At 32.9% G+C, this 23995-nt stretch overlaps 1 protein-coding gene across 1 annotated transcript in view; it reads right to left on the reverse strand.

Annotated features, from left to right (window-relative positions):
- The window catches only part of LOC114328224 (alpha-2C adrenergic receptor-like), a 98480-nt gene that overhangs the window by 44764 nt on the left and 29721 nt on the right, over positions 1–23995 (reverse strand). The window lies entirely within an intron of this gene.

A 23995-nucleotide genomic window follows, 5' to 3' on the forward strand; every position in this document is an offset into this window, starting at 1 on the left:
TTGACTACGAATTAAAAGTTTGGTAAAGTGAACCATAGATTTAATAAAATTAACTTTTATTACAAAAATTTATTTTTTTAAACAAATATTTAATTTATGTTACCACCCAATCAACTGATTTATTCAAACGAAAAAAAAAAGGTCCGGCTTTAAAAAATTGGTTCGTTTGGGTCTTAGAAAAAATTTCACCCTGTATAAGCTTTTTGAAAACTCTAATATGAATTTTACAAATTAGACAAATAGGCAATTAAAATGGCATATTTATTTTTTCCCCACACGATTACCTAATTTTTTATTAAAAAATCAAATTTGTCAAAATCGCAATTTTACCATAAAAATAAAAAAATTAAACAACGTTTTTCTTAAAATTAAAAGTTTCACCATTTTTTTTCTATAACGCGTCTATATCTAAAACCCCCCATACACTTCTCTTTGGACTCTATAGTTTAACCTAGACGTGATCAAATAGACAAATTTTAAATGTTTTCACTTAATTTTTGCGATTTAACTTTGCAATTCACGAATCTGCACCTTTTATTTTAAAAATTCATAACTTTTACGAGAAGAAGACTGAAAGTCTACAACAATTTTTATAGTCTTCACAATGGTAATAGGTATGGTGCTGTAAAATTTCAAAAAAAAAAAATATTAAAATGGAACAGAGTTGTAGCGAGTTACCGTGATTTCATTTTTTTTTCATTTTTAGGTTAAAATTCCCATTTTGACAAAATTGATTTTTTAATAAAAAATTAAGTAATCGTGTAGGGAAGAAAATAAATACGCCATTTTAATTGCCTATTTGTCTAATTTATAAAATTCTTATTAGAGTTTTCAAAAAGCATATACAGGGTGAAATTTTTTCTAAGACCAAAACGAACTAATTTTTTAAATCCGGGCCTGATTTTTCTCTAGTTTGAATAAATCGGTTGATTGGGTCGTAACATAAATTAAATATTTGTTAAAAAAAATTAATTTTGGTAATAAAAGTTTTTTTAAATCTATGGTTCACTTTACCAAACTTTTAATAATTATTCATAGTCAAATTTGATTTTTTTATAAAAAATTAAGTGATCGTGTGGGGAAAAACATTAATAAGCCATTTTATTTGCTTATTTGTTTTATTTGTAAAATTCATATTAGAGTTTTCAAAAAGCGTATACAGGGTGAAATTTTTTCTAAGACCCAAACGAACTAATTTTTTAGAGCCGGACCTGATTTTATTTTAGTTTAAATAAATCAGTTGATTGGGTGGTAAGATAAATTAAATATTTGTTTAAAAAAAAAAATTTTGAAATAAAAGTTAATTTTTTTAAATCTATGGTTCACTATACCAAACTTTTAATTCATCGTCAAATTTGATTTTTTTATAAAAACTTAAGTAATCGTGTGGGGAAAAATATATATGCCATTTTAATTGCCCATTTGTCTAATTTGTAAAATTTATATTAGAGTTATCAAAAAGCTTATACAGGGTGAAATTTTTTCTAAGACACAAACGAACTAATTTTTTTAAAGCTGAACCTGATTTTTTTAGTTTGACTAAATCAGTTGATTGGGTGGTAATAGTGTAACGATTGACCAAAATAAGAGACACGTCGATCTGACCGTTTAAAAATTATGACGAATAGAGATTTCTGTCAAAATGCGAAACTCGCCCTGTATATTCTTAAACAATGGGAGCAGACACTTTTTAATGGTCATTTGTTATTCCCCATAGGAGCCTCTATACGAGGTAGGAGTATGTACAGTTCCTCATGACTCACCCTGTATAGTCCATTGAAATGTTACGTTTAGGGTTGCATTTCTCAGAGGAGTCAATTTTATTTTTTTTTAATGTGTAGAAGAGTTCAGTATAAGCTTAAGTTCATATTTTTGGGGTCGCCGCTCTTATTCCCCGGCCGCCATCTTGGAAAAAGGGATGTAAAACGTAGCAAATTAAAGTTTATAGTGACATTTTAGTTCTAAAAATAAAAAACAAAAGCAATTAGTCTACTGCACACTGCAGTAAAGAATAAATTAATTTCAAAATACAAAAAATTCCATAGGAATTGAGATAATCGGTCAAACGTTGGGTCAATAATTTTTTAAATAAAGCAAGGACATTTTTTAAATAAAATAGATATTTTCATTTTTTTGTGATAAAGCCAGAATAAACCATAAAATTTAAAATAATCTATATAGTCCATTGAAATGTTACGTTTAGGGTTGCATTTCTTAGAGGAGTCAATTTTATTTTTTTAATGTGTAGAAGGTTTCATAATCTTAAATTTAAGTTTTTGGGGGTCGCCGCCCTTGTCCCCCGGCCGCCATCTTGGAAAAAGGGGTGCAGGGCAAATGTAGCAAATTAAATTTTCTACAATTTCATATTATAAATAGTCCGTCCGCTATACCTTTTCCCATGCGGTACGATTCGTTTTCAATCAAATTAAGTCAAAACAGAAAGTGAAACGTACGCCGATGTGTGTAGTATATAGTATACAGTATACAAAATGTATATACACATCGACGTTCGTTTCAATTTATGTTTTGACTTAATTTGATTGAAAATGAATGGTACCGCATGGGAAAAGTTATAGCGGATGGACTATATAAATTTTTATCGTCAAGTGACCAACAAAAAAAGTTATAAACCAAAATAAGAGAACATTTTGTAAGAAGTTTCTTTTTGGAGGTTATAACTTTTTCTCCGTTAACTTTAAAATAAAATAACATCATAGCGATTTTGTAGAGGATTTTTTAACGAAAAATTTACACTATAAAGTTGTTTAATTTTATTTATTTATCTAGGTTTTACAGCACTACAAACTTGACCAGATTCTCGAATATTCTCATAGGAATATAATAAGAATAAAAATTTGGGCTTACTTTTCTATCTATATATTTACATACTTATTATGATTTTAATATTTTTATGCTATTATTAAGCTACTTTTGACCCTTTTCCCGGCCACCTTTTAAGTAGAGTCTGGAGGCGCGTTTTTTGTGTGGTATCCCCATAGGCCTAATCCACGGACAATTTCTAGACAACATAATATTTTATTATTATTATATGATGAAAAAGATCTATTATAGTTATTATTTTTTTTATTTTTGAAGTTATACTTCTTTACCGGCGATATGAGGGTGAATTTTTATATTTTAAAACCTATGATCCCGGCGCATGCGCATTATAACTTTGTTCTGATTGGATGTTCAAATGACATGTCAAAAATTATTCAATATGGCCGCTGTGGCACAGCTGTAGTTTGATTATTTATGGTTGTTGCGTTTTAAAATTTGTGTGAAAAGAAACAACAAGCAAAAGTTAGTTAATAGTTGCACTGCCTTTTTAAATAGTTTTCATATACCTATATTTTTGGACTTTTGGACTATTTTGGACAAGGAAAACTCATTTTAATTTGGTAAGTAGTTTTTATTATAATCATATTGTAATTATACATTTGGATTAGGTTGAAATACAGTAGAGCGTCGATTATCCGAACTAATTAGGGGACATAGGTGTTCGGAAAACTGATTTGTTCGGATAATCGGACTACAATATATTGATACATATTGATAGTCATACATATTTATCCACAAGTGAATAAAAGCCATATTTATATACCTACATATTTATTTATATCTTGATAATGACAAATAGCAACTAAACAAAAAAGTGCAGTCTTTGCAACAACATAATTATTTCTGGATACAATATTGAAGAAAATTGAAGATATTTTAAGCGTCAATTACTAACGCTTGCTCGGTATTCGAGTGCGGGACGCGGGAGTCGATAGTTCGAATAAGCGGTCGTTCGGTTGATCGACGTTCGGATAATCGACGCTCTACTGTACATTTATTTTCTCAAGAATGAGGATTTTAGAGAGAAATCCCAAATTACGTCCGATTTTTATTTTTAAATTATGATTTTTTGGCGTAGATTTATTTATCTAGTAGGTATGTAATGCTTTGATTTACATACTTAATTTGATTACCAACAAAAGTTCTTACCAATTTTCATCTAATATATTGTTTTCTTACTGTTTTGTTATATTTTAATATTTTCTTCCACAAAATTTAAACTACATAATTTAATTATATTCAAAACAACTGTCAAGCAGTAAAACGTTCAGTTACCCTATTTTTCCACATGACAAATAATGTGGAATTGGACGAGTGAGTCTAGGCTTCGATTACGAATCAAAATGCAAGTTTTTATTTTTTATTTTTTATGCATTTTATGATTGTAAGTATATTTGTTATATAATTTTTTTTTCAGAAAATGCGTATTTAAAATTTTTGCCAACAATTATTATCGTTCAGAAATCATTTTTTCTTTGTGGCATTTTTCAATGTGTTTGTGTGCGCTTTATTCTTTTATTTTTTTAAATTTTTGGTATTGTCTTAAAAATCACATAATATGTAGTAGAAGTATAAATTCTTACGTGCGTACAAAGTACACACACATTCTTTTTTTTTTTTGATGGTCCAGACTGAGAGTCAAGATCCTCCTGAGTATTCGAGGTGAATTTTTGCGGTATAATGAGAGTTAGTTGGCATCATTGTCGCTAGTTCATCTATTAATTCATTTTCTTCAATAGTTAATGTTGATATGTCCACGATGTTGCTGCAACTTTCACCACTACAATAAAGGTACACTGCTGAACATTTTGAGGTCTGCTTTTCGGCAGACACATGCACTTCCAGTTTCCACTGCATCTGCTAAAAATGAATTTCATAAGCTCGGGGGCACTGGAGGCTTGGAAGTTTGGATTGGTATCCAAAATTGTCCATGCTTTTTCCAGCCCCAATTTTCTGGGACTCTGTGGAAACGGGCTGCGTCTTGTTGGAGGAAGTGAGAAGATATTGAACGCATTTTTTGTCATTGTTTTAGCAAATCGTTTGTAACTCAGGGTTTTCAGAGAATCGTCTTTATTTCCGCCATATAAAGAGAAGAAAAACGTTCGCCGACAACAGTGAGTCAAGATGGCTCGACTTTCCCACCGACAAATAATTTTTCCTATAAATTTCTTACAAATATATTAACCACCACTCATGATGCGCTCTTAAAAAAAAACACATGCTGCATAATGCTTATCTAATCACTAAAATATAAATTTTATCCACAAGAACCTCAATAGTATTCTCCATAAAATTCAAAATATTTTCACAATTTTTAATACGACTGCACGTGGCCAAATAGGTAGCACAACTACTGTAAGAATAAGTTAAGTAGAGGAGGACTGACTGCTGTGCCACCTAGGATAAATTATAATAATAAAAGTAATAGCAGGCAGATATTCAGTCCGGTACGGAAGAAAAATGACGTAACTGAAAATTTTGTCAATTCCTCTTTATTGCGCATTTAACTTCTAAAATACTATGTAAAGATGATACAAAAACGCCGAACTGTAAAAATGTGCTGAGCCACTATAGGGTAGTTGCATCGTTACTGAAATACGCGCTATGTTAGACCTTGTTTCAGATACATAATGACGCAACTGTAGATAGGGTTGAAAATGGGGCGATTAAATTAAGATAATAAAATTCGAACCAATATCGATGAAAATAAAAGCCATCGTTGTCAAAAAAACGCCATACCGATGCTCCTGGACGATTACTCTTCATTTAATCCCTATTTTAAATATTTGAAAATCGTTTTTTTTTTGCCCTTCTGAAGAATTTTGCATTTTGCGGTTGCGCCATTCTTCTTCTAGACCGGCGAATTTGTCCTCAAATAACTTCTTGGGCCTTTTCTATATATTTTAGGGTTCTAAGTTTTATAGTGGGGAGAAAGGTCAAAAATAGATGAATATGTAATAGCATAGGAACGTTAAAATCAGAATAAATTGTATGATTAAAAAAATATTAAGATAGAAAACTAAGCCTAATGTTTTGTTTTTATTGTATCCCTATGAACATTCGAGAATCTGGTCAGGTTTGGAGCGCTGTAAAACCTAGATAAATAAATAGAATTAAACACCTTCCTAATGAAAATTGTTCGCTGAGAAACCCTCTACAAAATTGCTATAATATAATTTTATTGTAAAATGAACTGCAAAAAAGTTATAACCTCCAAAAAGAAACTTGTTAAAAAATTTTTACTTATTTTTGTTTATACCTTTTTTGTTGGTCACTTGACGATAAAAAGAAAGGAAATAAAAATAAAGAAATAAAATTGAAAAAATTTAATTTGCTTCATTTTATATTTTATTAGATTTTCCGTAGGGTTGGTAGCTTACGAGATATGGCGCGAAACCCCTTTGCACCCCTTTTCTAAGATGGCGGCCGGGGGACAAGGGTGGCGACCCCAAAAACTTCCCTACACATTAAAAAGATAAAATTGGCCCCTCTAACAAATGCAAGGTATGGCCCAAAATATGTAACACTTCAATGGACTAATACTCGTATATGTATAAAAAATTAACCACCTACGAAAAGTAAAACAAACACGTATCAACGTATAATCAAAACATAACCATATTCGGTCTGATTCTACTTCTAAGTAAATCTTGTGCAGTCATTAAACTTGCCACATGTGTTTCTAGGAAAAAACCATCGAAGAGTTCCATCTCCATCGAAAAACAGTACCCAATTTGGATGAGAAGGCCAAAGATACCAAAGTTCCAGATACCTCCGGATAGAGACAACATAGTCCTAAAAATTAGCTGAAGTTCCTTTAAGGTCTGTCAAATTTTGGGCCACAAGGTTTACAATTTGAAATCTATTGACTATTTATTTTTAAATAAACCACAAAAAATTTAGTTAAATCATCTTTTCTGTCGTTTCGATAAAAATTTTGTTTTCTGTCAGTTTGACGGTAAGTAAATTATTACGACATTAGCAGTTGAAACTTACATGCCTCAGTCCTAATCATAATTCAGTCACTTATTTTATTAATAAACTAAACAATATTAAATTTAAAAATGAATAACCATTTTCAATTTCTCGATCTCGTTGGAACTTTACCGCGCTTAGCAGATGGGATATGAATTATAAATTGTAAAATTCTCTCATCTTCCTTAGTCTCAGCATCCGTATGGCTTGCAAATTGTAGAAGCCTCGGAGATGTAACCAGAGAAGGTTCCCATTGTTTTCAGTCTGGTGGGATGTAGAGTAACATTATGTTGTTTTATATGCCATGAGAGTGAAAACTTAGTCTTTAAACAATATTAATTTAGAGGTCATAGAGGTATATATTAACATAGAGTGAGCCTACACTCCGCGCTTCCTGACGACAAGATCTCTTCGACTGGTTTGCGGTATCTCTTTCTAGCACATTGTATCGAGAATCTATGATGACATTCAGTGTGAGTATAGGCACGGAAGGGGAGGACTCCTGTCGCAGCTTTACTATGCATAAGAATGAAACAGCACTGATCCAAAGAAAAACGATGGTGTCGTCACATCGCTCTGAATGATACTCCGTCTATCATTATTTAAGTCTATGAAGTAGTGTTCTAAAACTGTTGACTTGTGGCATGTTTAAGTTAAATGTTAGGTGTATACGCTGAGTGCTCGTAGGTAGAGGGGATATTTAAAATTTCGTGAGCGCTAGTAGTGACAAATCAGTGAACGTTCGGTGGAAATTTGACATAAATATCAAAGTGATTAATTTAAAACATTGAAATTAAAAACATTAATAGGGAAAATATTAGTTGGTCAAAGCTATTTTGGTGTATATTTTTACCTTAAATATAATTTCTTTGTAAGTAGTGAATTTAAGTTTTTTTAATATTTCTTAATATGTAATTATAAATTAATCTAAGCGATAATTGTGAAAGTATCCAAAGTGAGAAATTAATATTTTATTCATAGAATGTTCAAATGATTAGCAAAATTTTTAAAAAATCGATTACATTTAAATACTTTTTGGCGTTGTAAATATTAAGCGATAACAATTAAATAATAAATTTAAAAATTACCGGCGAAAGTTGCAATAGTAATCCGCTAGTAGCGACACCAGCGAAGTTCAGAGCGTATATGGAAGTAGTCGCAGTTAGGTTGTAATGACAGCTATATATTTTACCTAAAAATACTTAACATGTCTATTTCCACTTTGAAAATCGTGATCAGAAGAAAATTAAAACAATTTAAAAGACTAAGTTTTCACTCTAATGGCACATAACATATCCCACCAGAATGAAAACAATGGGAACCTTCTCTGGTTACACCTCCGAAGCTTCTACAATTTGCAAGCCATACGGATGCTGAGACTAAGGAAGATGAGGGAATTCTACAATTTACAATTCACGTCACATCTGCTCAGCGCGGTAAAGTTCCAATGAGACTGGTTCCCTTCATACTCCACACAGAGTAAATGTAAATCAAAAATGAATAACCATTTTCAATTTCGTTGCAAAACGAAAATACAGCCGAACCATATTCCAGTCCAATCAGAGAGTGCTGCAAGCACCTCTACCGGTTTCGAAACCTATTAGTCTCTCATCAGGAGGCACATATGCTGCTCTCCCTGATCCAACCAAAACAAACCCCAGCGTGCAGTCCCGAATTGCAACGAACGAAATAGCATAGATGCCCTAGCGGCAACTGCTAGCAAAAGACTAAGTTTTCACTCTAATGGCACATAACATATCCCACCAGAATGAAAACAATGGGAACCTTCTCTGGTTACACCTCCGAGGCTTCTACAATTTGCAAGCCATACGGATGCTGAGACTAAGGAAGATGAGGGAATTCTACAATTTACAATTCACGTCACATCTGCTCAGCGCGGTAAAGTTCCAACGAGACTGGTTCCCTTCATACTCCACACAGAGTAAATATAAATCAAAAATGAATAACCATTTTCAATTTCGTTGCAAAACGAAAATACAGCCGAACCTTATTCCAGTCCAATCAGAGAGTGCTGCAAGCACCTCTACCGGTTTCGAAACCTATTAGTCTCTCATCAGGAGGCACATATGCTGCTCTCCCTGATCCAACCAAAACAAACCCCAGCGTGCAGTCCCGAATTGCAACGAACGAAATGGCATAGATGCCCTAGCGGCAACTGCTAGCAAAAGACTAAGTTTTCACTCTAATGGCACATAACATATCCCACCAGAATGAAAACAATGGGAACCTTCTCTGGTTACACCTACGAGGCTTCTACAATTTGCAAGCCATACGGATGCTGAGACTAAGGAAGATGAGGGAATTCTACAATTTACAATTCACGTCACATCTGCTCAGCGCGGTAAAGTTCCAACGAGACTGGTTCCCTTCATACTCCACACAGAGTAAATGTAAATAAAAAATGAATAACCATTTTCAATTTCGTTGCAAAACGAAAATACAGCCGAACCATATTCCAGTCCAATCAGAGAGTGCTGCAAGCACCTCTGCCGGTTTCGAAACTTATTAGTCTCTCATCAGGAGGCACATATGCTGCTCTCCCTGATCCAACCAAAACAAACCCCAGCGTGCAGTCCCGAATTGCAACGAACGAAATGGCATAGATGCCCTAGCGGCAACTGCTAGCAAAAATACTAAGTTTTCACTCTAATGGCATATAAAACAACATAATGCTATTCCACATTCCACCAGAATGAAAACAATGGGAACCTTCTCTGGTTACACCTCCGAGGCTTCTACAATTTGCAAGCCATACGGATGCTGAGACTAAGGATTAATCATTCATAATGACTCGACTGATATTAGTACAGTTAAAATAATTAAGACTATAACCGGACAATGATGATTTAATGAGTAAAATTTAAAGTTTTTTTAATTTAATGCCAAAAAAAGTAAGCCCATTAGCAGAACCCAATTAAAAATTATTTTGCACATCTTATTTGAAACATTATTTCGTTGAAAAATCTCATTTATGTTGGCAAAAAAAATATATGAGGGAATTAAGAACGAGAATGTTAAGGTGCTATGTTTTCTCCGTTCTGCTGTATGGCATGGAAGCTTGGACTCTGAAAAAGGTAAACATAAAAAAACATTGAGGCATTCGAGATGTGGTGTTACAGAAGAATGTGGAAAATACCATGGACAGAAAGAGTAACAAATCAAGATGTTTTGCTAAAGATGGGGAAGGAATGCGAAGTCATAAAAACCATACAAACGAAAAAACTAGAGTATCTAGGCCACATAATGAGAGGAGAAAAGTACTCTCTGCTTAGACCTATAATCCAAGGAAAAATCTCGGGAAAGAGAAATGTGGGACGTAGGAGGATTTCCTGGTTGCGAAATTTAAGGGAGTGGTATGGGTGCAGTTCAATACAGTTGTCCAGAGCTGCAGCCAACAAAGTTAAGATTGCTGTGATGGTAGCCAACCTCCGATAGGAGACGGTACTGCAAGAAGAAGAAGACCAAAAAAACAAAGTATAGGACCTTTAGTAAAATTCCAATTTATCATACAGCCATTACTATAAAATAGCACCTATATTCCATTGGTGAATAATTATTTCAAATATGTGAGGATCTATAAATTTGCCTTGGGAGGTGAAATGTGCCTTAGGGGGAACTTCCAATGAAAAACCAACCAAAAGACGAAAAAACTATAAACTCAGATTACGTAAAAGACATATATTATAGGCATTAAGTTTCCTTAATTTTCATAACTAGCGTGTTTATTGAGTTGAATTTGTCTTTCTGTGATTTTGGTTTTAATGTCGGCTAAGATATTTTTATGTTTGAACAATTTTTTTTTAAATTTGGACCTTGTTAGAGGGGGAAATTTCGTCATTTTCCCTCCTCGTAGATCCGCCATGATAAAGACGGCATCTTTAACATCTGTTTTATCGGGAATGTGCGTCGTCGTGAATAATTTTTGCAAGTATTCTCTCTGAGGTTCGCTGGTATCGCCAACTAGCGGATTACAAAAAATGCAACATTTGCCGGAAATTTTTAAATTTATTATTTAATTTTAATCGTGTAATATTTACAACGCAAAGAAGAATTTAAATTGTAATCGATGGATAATATCTGTAAGTACAAAATTTATAATTCATTATGATTCTTTTTTAAGATTTTGCTAATTAATTTTGAATTTCTAGCGATGAAATATTAGTTTCCTTCTTTCTTATATCAGATACTTTCAAATTATCGTGTAGATGGCGCTTAGATTAATAGATTAATTTACGAAATATTAAAAAAATCAAAGTTAAGTATTTAAAACGTAAGTATATTTTACGGTAAAAATATATACCACAGCTTTGGCCAACTAATATTTTTTACTATGAATGTTTTTTAATTTCAATGTTTTAAATGAATCACTTTCACATTATTTATGTCAAATTTTCAGAAAAAGTTCACCGACTTGTCACTACTGTCGCTCACGAACTTTTAAATATCCCCTCTACCTACGAGCTCAGAGCTGATACTAGATATATAAATAATCATAAACATTTGAATATTCATTTCAGTACTGTCTATTTTACCGTTTACTGTACATAAAATAAGAGCTGCAATGTATACGCAAAAAACATCTTTGCTTGTTTGAAAAAACGCATAATTTTGTAAATAATTGATGGATTCGACCGTTACTTGATGGAAGTTCATTTTATCTAACAATAAAAAACTGAAAACGTTTGTTTTCTATACTTCCACAAAATTTATTATATCTAAGTGACTACAGCTGTTTCGGCGGAGTGCCTTTCTCAAGTAATATAGTTTACAATGTGTTTGCCTTTTTAATCTTCAACTGAAGAGGTTGAGGAGTGGGGAGCTGTTTGTCTCGAGTTGGTCATTCAGAATTATATCTGTATTTTTCAGTTTATTAATTTCCATAGATTCTAAAAAAGATAGCTTAAGGCCTTTATTTTGAATATGTAGAATTTTAAACTCTTCATTGAAAGAATGATTATGATCTAGAAGGTGAAGTGCGTATGTAGAAGTGTCTGTTTTTCTATTGTTGAATGCCCTTTTGTGTTCTGCTATCCGTTTGTCAAAAGTTCTGCCAGTTTGACCGATGTACGTTTTCGGACAGTCACCACAAGTTAGTTTGTACACACCACTCTGTAGTTGCTTTCTCTTTCGGCTTTTAAATATATTAAGAACAATAAAAGCCGAAAGAGAAAGCAACTACAGAGTGGTGTGTACAAACTAACTTGTGGTGACTGTCCGAAAACGTACATCGGTCAAACTGGCAGAACTTTTGACAAACGGATAGCAGAACACAAAAGGGCATTCAACAATAGAAAAACAGACACTTCTACATACGCACTTCACCTTCTAGATCATAATCATTCTTTCAATGAAGAGTTTAAAATTCTACATATTCAAAATAAAGGCCTTAAGCTATCTTTTTTAGAATCTATGGAAATTAATAAACTGAAAAATACAGATATAATTCTGAATGACCAACTCGAGACAAACAGCTCCCCACTCCTCAACCTCTTCAGTTGAAGATTAAAAAGGCAAACACATTGTAAACTATATTACTTGAGAAAGGCACTCCGCCGAAACAGCTGTAGTCACTTAGATATAATAAATTTTGTGGAAGTATAGAAAACAAACGTTTTCAGTTTTTTATTGTTAGCATAATTTTGTTGTTATTTACAATTTGGAATAAAGTCACGAATGGGCACATAACTCGCTTTCCACTTCCACCTGCTTCCTACTAAAGTCGGTTACATATCCAACGGGTTACTTTTTTAAATGGATCATTCCATGCTCAAAGCTATAACTTATGAATGTCATCTGTATTTTCGGGTAAAATTACAGCACCAGTAATCAGTCTGTTCGTTGTTTTGTTTTATGCTTCGATATAAAAAGTTTATTTCACTGATGCAAAGTAGAAATATATTACTCTATAAAAACAAATAACGTTGTTTTTATTAAGATTAAAATATAAAGATATATTAGTACTTGACGTCGGGTCCTAAAATAGTTATGTTTTATGCAGAGAATACACTGCTTCTAGGTAATATTGGAATTGAAATGCTAGAAAATAGAGCGATGGGAGCGCTAATAACCGGCAATATAAAGCTTCTCCTTCTTCTTCTTCTTCTTCTTCTTCTTCCTACTTTATAAATAGGCTCAATGTTTTACTTCGGTTCTTAGCCTCAATTTACATTGCCTGACCATCTTTTCCTCGGTCGTCCCAATGATCTTCTTCCATTTGGAGATGTGTCTCTTGCTATTCATACTATTCTGTTTTCTGTCATTCTTTATATGTGTTGATTCCATTCTATTTTTCTTCTTTTGGTCCACATGTTTATTTCTTCTATATTACATCTCGCTCGTATTTCGTCACTTCTTACTCTGTCTCTTAGAGTTTGGTTTGTTATTTTTCGTAAGACTTTCATTTCTGCTGTTTCCAGCATTCTTTGTGTTTTCGCCGTATCTGCTCTTGTTTCCGCTGTATACGTCATTATCGGTTTTACTGTTGATTTATATATCCTGGTTTTCGTTTCTATTGTGAGGTATTTGTTTCTCCAGATTGTGTTGTTGAGACATCCTGCTGCTCTGTTCGCTATGTTCACTTGTTTTTGTACTTCTTCGTCCACTTTTCCGTAGCTTGACTGTTTTATTCCCAAGTATTCTGTTTCCATCACTTTTCTACTATTTTGTTATTTACGACCAATTTACATCGTCTTGGTTCCGCTGATACCACTATCGATTTAGTTTTCTCTGTTGAGATCACCATGTTTTACAGTTGAGCAGTGGCGGCTCGTGACCTCAGTATGCGGGTAGGCAACACACACATATATGTATATATATATATATATATATATATATATATATATATATATATATATATATATATATATATATATATATATATATATATATATATATATATATATATATATATAGTTTTACTAAGTTTTTTTATATTATATATACATTTTTCTTAGGTTCTATGTACATTTAAAAAAACGCTGATTTAAAGGACTTACTTCTTGACAAAACTCGGAAGTCAACCAGTTCGCGTGGTGATGTATATATTGTGTTTAGCGAAATGACATACACACCCCCGGGACAATCCCGGTCCCTGCCAAATCGACCCCCGACACTATTCGTCCGAAAACTAGAGTGCCACGAGTAGATTCGGGAGGAACCCTTCCTTACCACCCCCTGGCTCATCCGCCAGGTCGTCACTCGATCTCGCGTCACCCGAACGTCTAGTTTCCTTATCCCATGATTGCATTTGGTGAAGGAAACTATTCAATTCGCGCTACTCAGAAGAATAGGGCATTTAAGAAGCCCCTCTATCCTCTGTCACTAAAATTCGAATTCGCTGGTGTGTATCCTGACCGCAGTATCCCACAGCCCTTCGGCGGATTGTGAGATAAACCATCAGCCAGATGTCAATACCTATATTATTATGTTCGAAAAGTTTAGGACCCTGGCCGATCTGAAAGGTGAAAAGCTGAAAAAAAAAACATTTTTTTGGGGGTATCGAAGTACCATTTTTTGTTTTTATATATATTTTTTGTATTTTTATATTTTATTATTTCAAACCAAAATGCCTTATTTAAAAATAGTTTTATTACCTACGATAAATTAAATTAATGCGCCCGTCTTTGGTAGAAGAAAACTTATTTATGATTATGTCGTAAAATTGTTCGTTTTTAGACAAAATCGAAAGGACATCTTTTTCAATTGACAGTAAAAACAAAGCTGTCAGTCGATTTTGTGACATAGCATTTCTTAGATAGGTTTTAATTCTTTTTAAACAAGAAAAATTGCGTTCAACGGAAACGGAAGTTGCGGGTATAGTAGCAATTAAAACAAATAATTTATATGCTTCAGGAAATATTTCAATTAAGTCAATCTCATTAAAATATTGCAAAATGTTAAAAACATTTAATGTATAAAATTCTTTATCTTCGTAAATGACACATAGCTCATTAATTAATTTTTGTTTATTAAATATTCCAAAATATTGTGTTATTAAACTATTTATTAAATTATGTAGAAAACTTTTTGAAAAATTTTGAAAATGTGAAGAATTTGCAAGGCTAAAAAAATGTAATTCTTTTAAATCTCTAAAGCGAACTTCAAGTTCCATAATAATATTATCTATAATTTCAAAATATAAAGCTCTATATTTTGTGGTCCGGTCAACATCGGACGACTGTTTTATTCTTTTAGGCAGGTTTAAGTTAAATTCTGATACCCTTGTTTCAGCCACAGAAAATAAATTATTAAAATCCTGATCATTACGAAGTTGTCTTATTCTTCCCAAGGCTATACCTATTTCTTTTTGACAGAAATTTATATCTAAGCATTTCAGTTGTAAAATGTTGTACAATATGTCAGTTATATTAAATATTTTATTATAAAGGCACAGAAGAAAAGCAAACTCAAAATTTTTTAAATTTTGCAAATATCCTCGAGCACCATTTATAGATTCGGCTCCCGAATTTTCGTCTTCGATAATTTTATTAAACACTGAAATTAACTCATTCCATTTTGAATTAAGAACGTTTACAATTTTCGACTTTGAAGTCCATCTAGTTTCAGAGTTTGTTGGAATACTTCGATTTAGAATTGAATTCAGAATAAAGGTTCTCTTCGCAGAATGATTAAAAAAACCAGGAATTGATGTAACCGTTGCAAAAACTATCCTACAATTACTAATACATTTTGAGCCGTCTTGCAATACTAAATTTAATCTATGAGCGCAACAATGTGTAAAAATTGCTTTTGGAGCATCTACTTTAATTTTTGATTGTAATCCGTTTAAAGAGCCGGCCATTACACTTGCACCATCGTAACATTGAGCAATTAATTTATTTTTGTAATCATATGGCTCAAGCACGTTTGAAATTATACTATATAGAGCGCCTGCAGATCTATTCTCGCTAATATCAAAAAACCCTAAAAATCTTTCTGTTACCTGACCAACTTTGTTAACAAAACGGATTGTTAAAGTACACTGTGATTTTTCGGTTATATCAGTAGTATCGTCCGCTAGTATAGAAAAAAATTGACTTTCATTAATTTCTCTTGAAATTTCATTTTTTACGTAATCGGCAAGACAATCTATTAAATCATTTTGTATTGTTTTTGACAAACCCGTGAACGCCCCTTCTATTTTTTTAACATGATCCTGGATTTCCTGATCGCGTTTAACTACTAAATTAAAAATTTCTTTAAAATTACCCATGTTGGAAGAATTATGGCTCTCATCACGACCGCGAAATGCAAGTTCTTGTTTTGCTATCAGAATTGTAACATCAATTAAATATGTTAATAAAATTCTATTTTTTTCATTATACATCTTATTAGATAGAGAAATATGTCCAGCTAAAGCACTGTCAATAGTTTGTTTATTTTTTTCTAACCGTTTTAAACCTAAGCAATTGTTTAAATGCTCTTTCGAAGATTCATGTTTTTTTACACTAGCTGATAAATTTTTCAGATCTGAATATCCCTGACTCACCCAAACATTTTGCTTCATATTTGAGAGCAACAGACAAGGCCAACAGAAAAGTGAATTTTTAAAATAACTTCCGCTTAGCCATTTATGGTTTTCATACCATATTGTTTTAAACGATCTCGAAAATGGTCGATTGTCTTTTGTCTTATCTGTTGATAAAATTGTTAAATTTGGTAAAGGCCGGCCCATTGAAATAATTTCTGATCTTTCTTGATTTTGGCGCCTTGAAAAAGGCGTCTCGATCAAACTGCATATTACATCGTTTAAAATATTCGTATTCGATGACTAATGTTATTCCACCAATAAAACTAACACACCTACGTTTCCACAACGTCAAATATTACTTATTTTATTTATGTATGAAATAATAATTTACTCTTCGAATAAATTGATAAGTTAACAATTAACCTCGCTTTAAATTTTTAATTATCTATATAATCTAATAACACAATTCGTCAGTTTAACTTTAAATTATCCAAATTGTATTGAAACACAATACAAATATAATGGATGACTGACAAATAACTATTCGCATATTTATTTGTCGTTAATATATTAATATAAAATTAAAATCCCCTTCAATAGACCGATCTCAAATGTACCTGTTTATTATTCAGTTTTCATAAACAAATTTAAATTGTCCTACCTATTTTTGTTGAATACTTAACCTACTAATAACAGCCAAATTCAAAAAACAATTTTTTAAAACAGTTTCACAACACACCATGGAAGCAACTGATAAAGTTTTGTAGGTTCGGCTACAAGATTCTGTGCCTATCCACTTTCAAAATTCGTAGAAATCGGGCCCGTACCAGGCCTTTAGTTCGTGTAAACAAAGAGAGATCGCACGTCAATAATTCGATGTTGGCGTCGTTCTATTTCAGGCTACGTTCACGAGTGCCTGACCAAGGAATAATAATGCACTTACTGATACTACAAGGAGCGTACAATAATTATAACTGAGGATAAATTTTTTTTTGGATATTTTTAAAAATAATTTGGATAATTTTTGCTTTTTTATTGTAGGTATTGTGTCAAAATTTATAAATTGCAATTTTGAAATAAGTAATTTATAATAATAATTTATATTACTGTACTACATTTGAAGAGGGTAGGCGGCGCCTACCTTGCCTACCCCGACGGGCCGCCCCTGTAGTTGAGTCCGCGAGTCTTTACCCGTACGTCATTAACACCTGGCGAGATAAAACACATACTTTTTATCTAGCATCATTCTCTTCCACGCATGAAACTCATGATATGACGTGCTGACGTTTGTTATTAAGTAAAAACACATGTTATTTTTATGAACCATCTAGAATCTAGAGTCAGTGCATTGAAAAGAGATAGGTACAAAAAAAGACGATTCGGTATGTTTTCATATTTTAAGCACAATTTGTTTGACGTTTCTGCTTTGTTTAATTTTGTGGCAGTCAGTCAGTTGAATTTTTTGCGGTTTTTGTCGAATTTTTGCGTTTTGAAGTTTCTTTATATTACACAAACAGTTGTTTTCACAACTAATTTTATATTGGGCTTTGAAATTTTAAGGTAAATAATTATATTTTGGCAATTAATATTTAAAACATACAAAGCCAACGTCATTCACACGGTAAAGAAATGACTGTGTTTAGATTTCCGTCAAAGTGAATAAAATAACAAAAATAAAATTTATGTTATTGAATTTTTTTATAAATTGTTTATTTATTTATTAATCAATAATAATAAAATAATTTATTAAGCTACTTCAAATGTAGTTGTAATTCTGCATAAAAATTTTGAAGCAAAACTTACATTTGACATTCTATATATTTGATAACGTCAAATTTTATAATAAAACCCGTAATCGGGACAGTAGCCACTTTCTGTCAGTCGTTGTTGCGTGAAATAGATTTCCGACTTATTTCGTATGCTTTTTAGTCCAGAAAGCCACTGCGCATCCTCTAGGAAAAATATTCTAATTCGGAATTTTTGCGCAATCTTACTCAAAAAGGACTCCTTTTAACAAATTTGCATGTTGCCAGGACCAAATGGTGGTCAAAAATTTTTTAAACGTTTTTTTTTTTGTTTTTTTGCCTAAAATTATTTTTTTTGCATGGAAAAAAGTTTTTTTAGGTTTTCTGGATCATTCCAAACAGAAAAGGTCTTTAGTGACTTTTCTCTAAAAATGATAGTTTTTGACATATAAGCGATTAAAAATTGAAAAATTGCGAAATCGGCCATTTTTAACCCTCAGAAACTATGTGAAAAACTGAAAATTTTAATGTTGCCAAGGTAAGCAGATATTCTTTAAATATCGATTGATGAAATCCCGAAGAGTTTTTTGCAATACAATATTCAAAACTCCTTTGTTTTTTAATTGCTAATCAAGCGTGCGCGACACTATTTTCCACCGACAGTATGGTGCAAATGAAAGAAATAAATTAGTTATTTCGTAAACCGGCGCCTTTAAGGAAAAATCCCGAAACAGATCGATCTTTATTTTTAAGTTATGATATTGTGGCATATATGGTATACTAGTGACGTCATCCATCTGGACGTGATGACGTAATGGATGATTTTTTCAAACGAGAATAGGGGTCGTGTGCTAGCTCATTTGAAAGGTTCTTCAATTCTCTATTTAGTAATATAAACATTTACATAATTATTTACACAGGGTGCCCAAAAAATTTTTATTAAATTAAATTATTTGAAAAAAAAATGGAAGGACACCCTGTATAAATAATTATGTAAATGTTTACATTACTGAATAGAGAATTAAAGAACCTTTCAAATGAGCTACCACACGACCCCTATTCTCATTTAAAAAAATCATCGATTACGTCATCACGCCCAGACGGATGACGTCACTAGTATACCATATATGCCACAATATCACAACTTAAAAATAAAAATCGACCTGTTTCCGGATTTTTCCTTAAAGTCGCCGGTTTACGAAATAACGAATTTATTCCTTTCATTTGCACCATACTGTCGCCGGTGGAAAATAGTGTCGCGCACGCTTGATTAACAATTAAAAAACAAAGGAGTTTTGAATATTGTATTGCAAAAAACTTTCCGGGATTTCATCAATCGATGTTTAAAGAATATCTTCCTACCTTGGCAACATTAAAATTTTCAGTTTTTCACATAGTTTTTGAGGGTTAAAAACGGCCGATTTCGCAATTTTTCAATTTTTAATCGCTTATATGTCAAAAACTATCATTTTTAGAGAAAAGTCACTAAAGACCTTTTCTGTTTGAAATGATCCAAAAAACCTAAAAAAACTTTTTTCCATGCAAAAAAAAATAATTTTAGGAAAAAAACAAAAAAAAAAACGCTTAAAAAATTTTTGACCACCATTTGGTCCTGGCAACATGCAAATTTGTTAAAAGGAGTCCTTTTTGAGTAAGATTGTGCAAAAAATCCGAATTAGAATATTTTTCCTAGCGGATGCGCAGTGGCTTTCTGGACTATTTCGTGTCTACAAATTCTTTAATTAATCTTTGTAGGTCATCACATTTTTAAAAATGAGGTCATTCTTCTGTAATGATACCTTGCAACTTCAACTTCGAAAGCGCATGATTAAATGCTACATTTGGTCAGTCCTCTTGTATGGTGTCGAAGCATGGACATTAAAAATATCCACCATTAACCCTTTGGAGGCCTTTGAAATGTGGCTGCACAGACGTATTCTAAAAATACCATGGACGGCTATGCTGACAAATGTGGCAGTCCTTAAGAGAGCAAATGCTACCCGTGAGCTGCTTGATAACATCAAATATAGAAAGATGGCCTATTTTGGACACGTAGTAAGGGGAGACCGGTATAATATTCTTCAACTTATTATGATGGGTAAAATCGAAGGACGCAGAGGAATTGGTAGAAAGCAGGCCACTTGGTTGAAGAATATCCGGGAGTGGACAGGAATAAAGAAAGCAGAACACCTATTTAGAATAGCTCGAGACAGAGACAGTTTCGCCATGTTAATCGCCAACGTCAAGGGGACTTGATAGGGCACGTTAAGAAGAAGAAGGTCATCTTCATTTTCGGCTCTTATTATGACGCCGTCGGCGTAGCAGATTATCTTTATTTCCTTTTCTCCCATTCTATATCATCTACTTTTTAACTGTCTTTATGATTTCATTTTATGATTAAGAATCTTGAGGCCCCTAGACAACCCAAGCTATGCGCTCCCTTCAGGCCTCCGCCTTCTCCCTCCAAAACCACCTCGGTTAACCTCTCCATCTCCATTCTCCATCTGCAGTTTTAAGTTCAATCTCTTTTTATTATGAATGTTTAATTTTTTCAAGTTCAATTACGAATGTTTCTTTTTTTGACATTTCTTTCAAAAAAACGCTTAGCCTCTTAAACTGTTTCATCCTTTTGATTAGTGTTTTCAGCAAGAGAATGCACAGCATATTTACAGACGTTGTAACCTTTGAACAAAGTTTTTGTTGCGTCAGCCCTTGCACTTCATCTAATGCCGCTTGTTTTTTTAATGATTATATCGTGGCGAATAGGATGTCTTAGTGGAGTTTCATTTAAGCATTTGATCATAACTTTCCAACGGTGGGTAGAGATACCATTACATTTGCCTGACATGTTTGCTGAATAATTGTCTGCTCATGTCGTTTACATCAATGCCACAGTCTTTTTAAACGATTAAAACAGCAAAAGAAAGATTTTCTCCAGTATGGCTACTTATGAGTATGCATGTGAGAAAATCATTATATACTTTACCATCAGCTGGATTTACATATCGGAATAGTCAACTGGTCAATATGAGACAAATCTGGTATTAAATCGACACTTAAGGAGTAGTATGCGGATTCCTTAATTTCTTTAACAATTGTGTTCAAAACGTGTTTTCCCATTACTTCTATTATTTCTTCCCAGATCTTTGAAGATAAGTAAGAAGGCTTTCCAATACCGTTATTGCCATACTTATCTAAATGAGAGCTTAATAAAGAGGATCGTAATGTGCAAATAGCTCTAAAATGCCTAAATAGTCCCCATTAGGTTGTGAACGAAGGATCTCTGGATCACTTCTAAACGCTAATCCGCGAGAAGACAGAAACTTAACCACAGTGACTACTCTATTCAGAACGTGAATCCAGTAATCTCGTTCTTGATTAAATTAAAATAAGCCAAAGAGCTGTCAATTCGACCATGAAGGCGCTGCCTGTAGATGAGTGTTCGCCAAATGTTCGCCATGTTCGCCAAAAAGTACACATGGAAAGCAGTAAACATAAATCTCTTTTAATTTTTTTACACTGATATATTTTCGAAAACCATAGATTGTGTAAAAAATCTTGTAATACCCTCAAAATTTCTGTTTGATCCTGAAAAACTTCCATCAAGATTTTTACATTCTGAAGAACCTTTCCCAATCCAAAATTTCCATATTTCTTCAGTTATGGTATTCCATAATCTTATGTTGTTTCCGAATTCTGGGCCCAATTTACCTTTAACTTCAATTTCTAACTTAGTTTCGGTTTCTGGTTCTTTTCTTGAACTGGTATATAACTGTCATGGTATGTTTTTTCATCTTCTTCAGTTACGGAAGCTATGTTTCCCTCAGCTATTTCTATTTCATCACGTGCATTTTCATTGGTGGCAGCTTTAACTAGCTGTGGAGTTGTAATATATTGTATTTGTATTGCGTGATATTTGAATTTTTCAACGTATGTGATTTACAATTTTTATTTAATTCTAATTATTATTTTTCAAAAGACTAAGTATTCAATCCAATGGCATATAAAACAACATAATATTATTCTACATCTCACCAGACTGAAAAGAATGGGAACCTTCTATGGTTACACCTCCGAGGCTTCTACAATTTGCAAGCCATAACGGATGCTGGGACTAAGGAAGATGAGGGAATTTTACAATTTATAATTCACATCCCATCTGCTCAGCGCGGTAAAGTTCCAACGAGATTATTATTATTTTTCATTTTGGGCCCTACGAGGCCCGCTTTGGGGCCGAGGCCCCTAGGCAACTGCCTATTTTGCCTAATGGTTAATCCGGCACTGGCTCAGCGAATCTCCTTGTCTAGTGCCAGTTTCATACTTGATAGGTTGCGATAGTTTTCCCTTACATCTTACCATATCTATGTTATCTTTATATATTCTCTTCTATTAAATCCAGTGATATTTCCTTTTTATGTAGTAAATGTATCACGTCCCGAATTCTCACTCTATCAAACGCTTTGTTCAAATTTATCAGTTTCACATATGCTGGTTTGTTATATCCCAAGGACTTTTCTCTTACTTGTCTTATTACAAAAACTGCATCCGTGCATGATCCTCATGTCCGAAATCCTTGCTGTTTTTCTTGCGGAGTTATGAGTTCATTCATTTTTTTCGCTATAGTTCTTGTTGTCAATTTGAGTGTTGTATTAAAAAGATTTATTGCTCGATAAAAATTTGGGTCTTTCTTAACTATTTCCTTGAAAAACATCAGCATGATCGCTCTCCTCCATTTATCTGGTATTCTGTTCGTCGTGATTATTTTATGAATAAGAGGTTGCAGTTGTTGTACAAGGTGATCACCTCCATATTTTAAGAGTTCATTTGGTATTTAATTTTCCCCTGGTGACTTTCTAGCAAAATAACGCAAAACGTTTGTTGTTTATAGAAAAAGACAGCAAATACAAAATAAGTGATTGATGTGATCGTTTATGGGTATTCTTTCCTTTTTCCGACTGTAAATAAGTTACAATCTGAGAGACAAAAACAATGGTTTAGTGCTATAGAATGTCCTATAAAAATGCTAAATAACTAGCTAGGTATGTCCATTGTCCATGTTACTTACGCTTTGAAAACGTTCTCCTCTGTAGGCTGATTGAGATTCCTTGAGGGAAAATGAGTCTATATTATTTATTTTGCCAATATTTTGCTTGTACCTACTAATAGCAACATCTGAATTTCTTATCAACGACTGCCAAAAATATTGAGTCATGTTTATTTACTCACTACTTTAAACTAAATAAAGTCGTTCAAGTACTTCTACAACTAAAAACTACACAAATTCAACAACAACATTTTCGGAAAATACAACTAAAAAAATATTAAAGGTAAAGAACTTAAGATTAAGAAACAGACTGTGGTACAATTATAAACAAATACAATATTTGACAGTGTTATTCCCAGCGGTGTGATAAACGTCAAAGTTTTGGAATGACTTATGGCGTTCTTTCTAACCTAGTTTTATTAAGTAATGTATGTTTTCTTCTTTGGTTTATTGGCCTCTACGTACTTGGGTATATGGTGGTCTCGGAATAAAGGAAAAATCCCTATGATTTAGAGTTATCAGAGATATGCAGCACATCACTGCAGCATAGTCCATTCTTGCCATTAGGTCCATATTAGCAAAAATTGAGCAAAAAGGTATGATAGTGCAGACTTTAGAAGTCATTCGTTGTGTCGACATTATTTTAGTATGGTATTAGTATTAGTATTACCGGAACCTGATGATGCTGTGCAAATTATAGACAGCAGAACCGATAGTCAGATTAATGCGACAAATGGTTGTGAGTACGTCTCTATTTTATGATTAATTATTTATATGGGAAATAAGCCACAATTAAAATGAAAAAAATAATTTTATTAACATTTCGACGCCCAAATCGGGTGCCGTTGTCAAAATACAAAATATTGTATTTTGACATATAAGTCTCTATTTTAGTTTCAT

Source organism: Diabrotica virgifera, chromosome 6 (genome assembly GCF_917563875.1).
Source record: "Diabrotica virgifera virgifera chromosome 6, PGI_DIABVI_V3a".
Lineage (NCBI taxonomy): Eukaryota > Metazoa > Arthropoda > Insecta > Coleoptera > Chrysomelidae > Diabrotica > Diabrotica virgifera.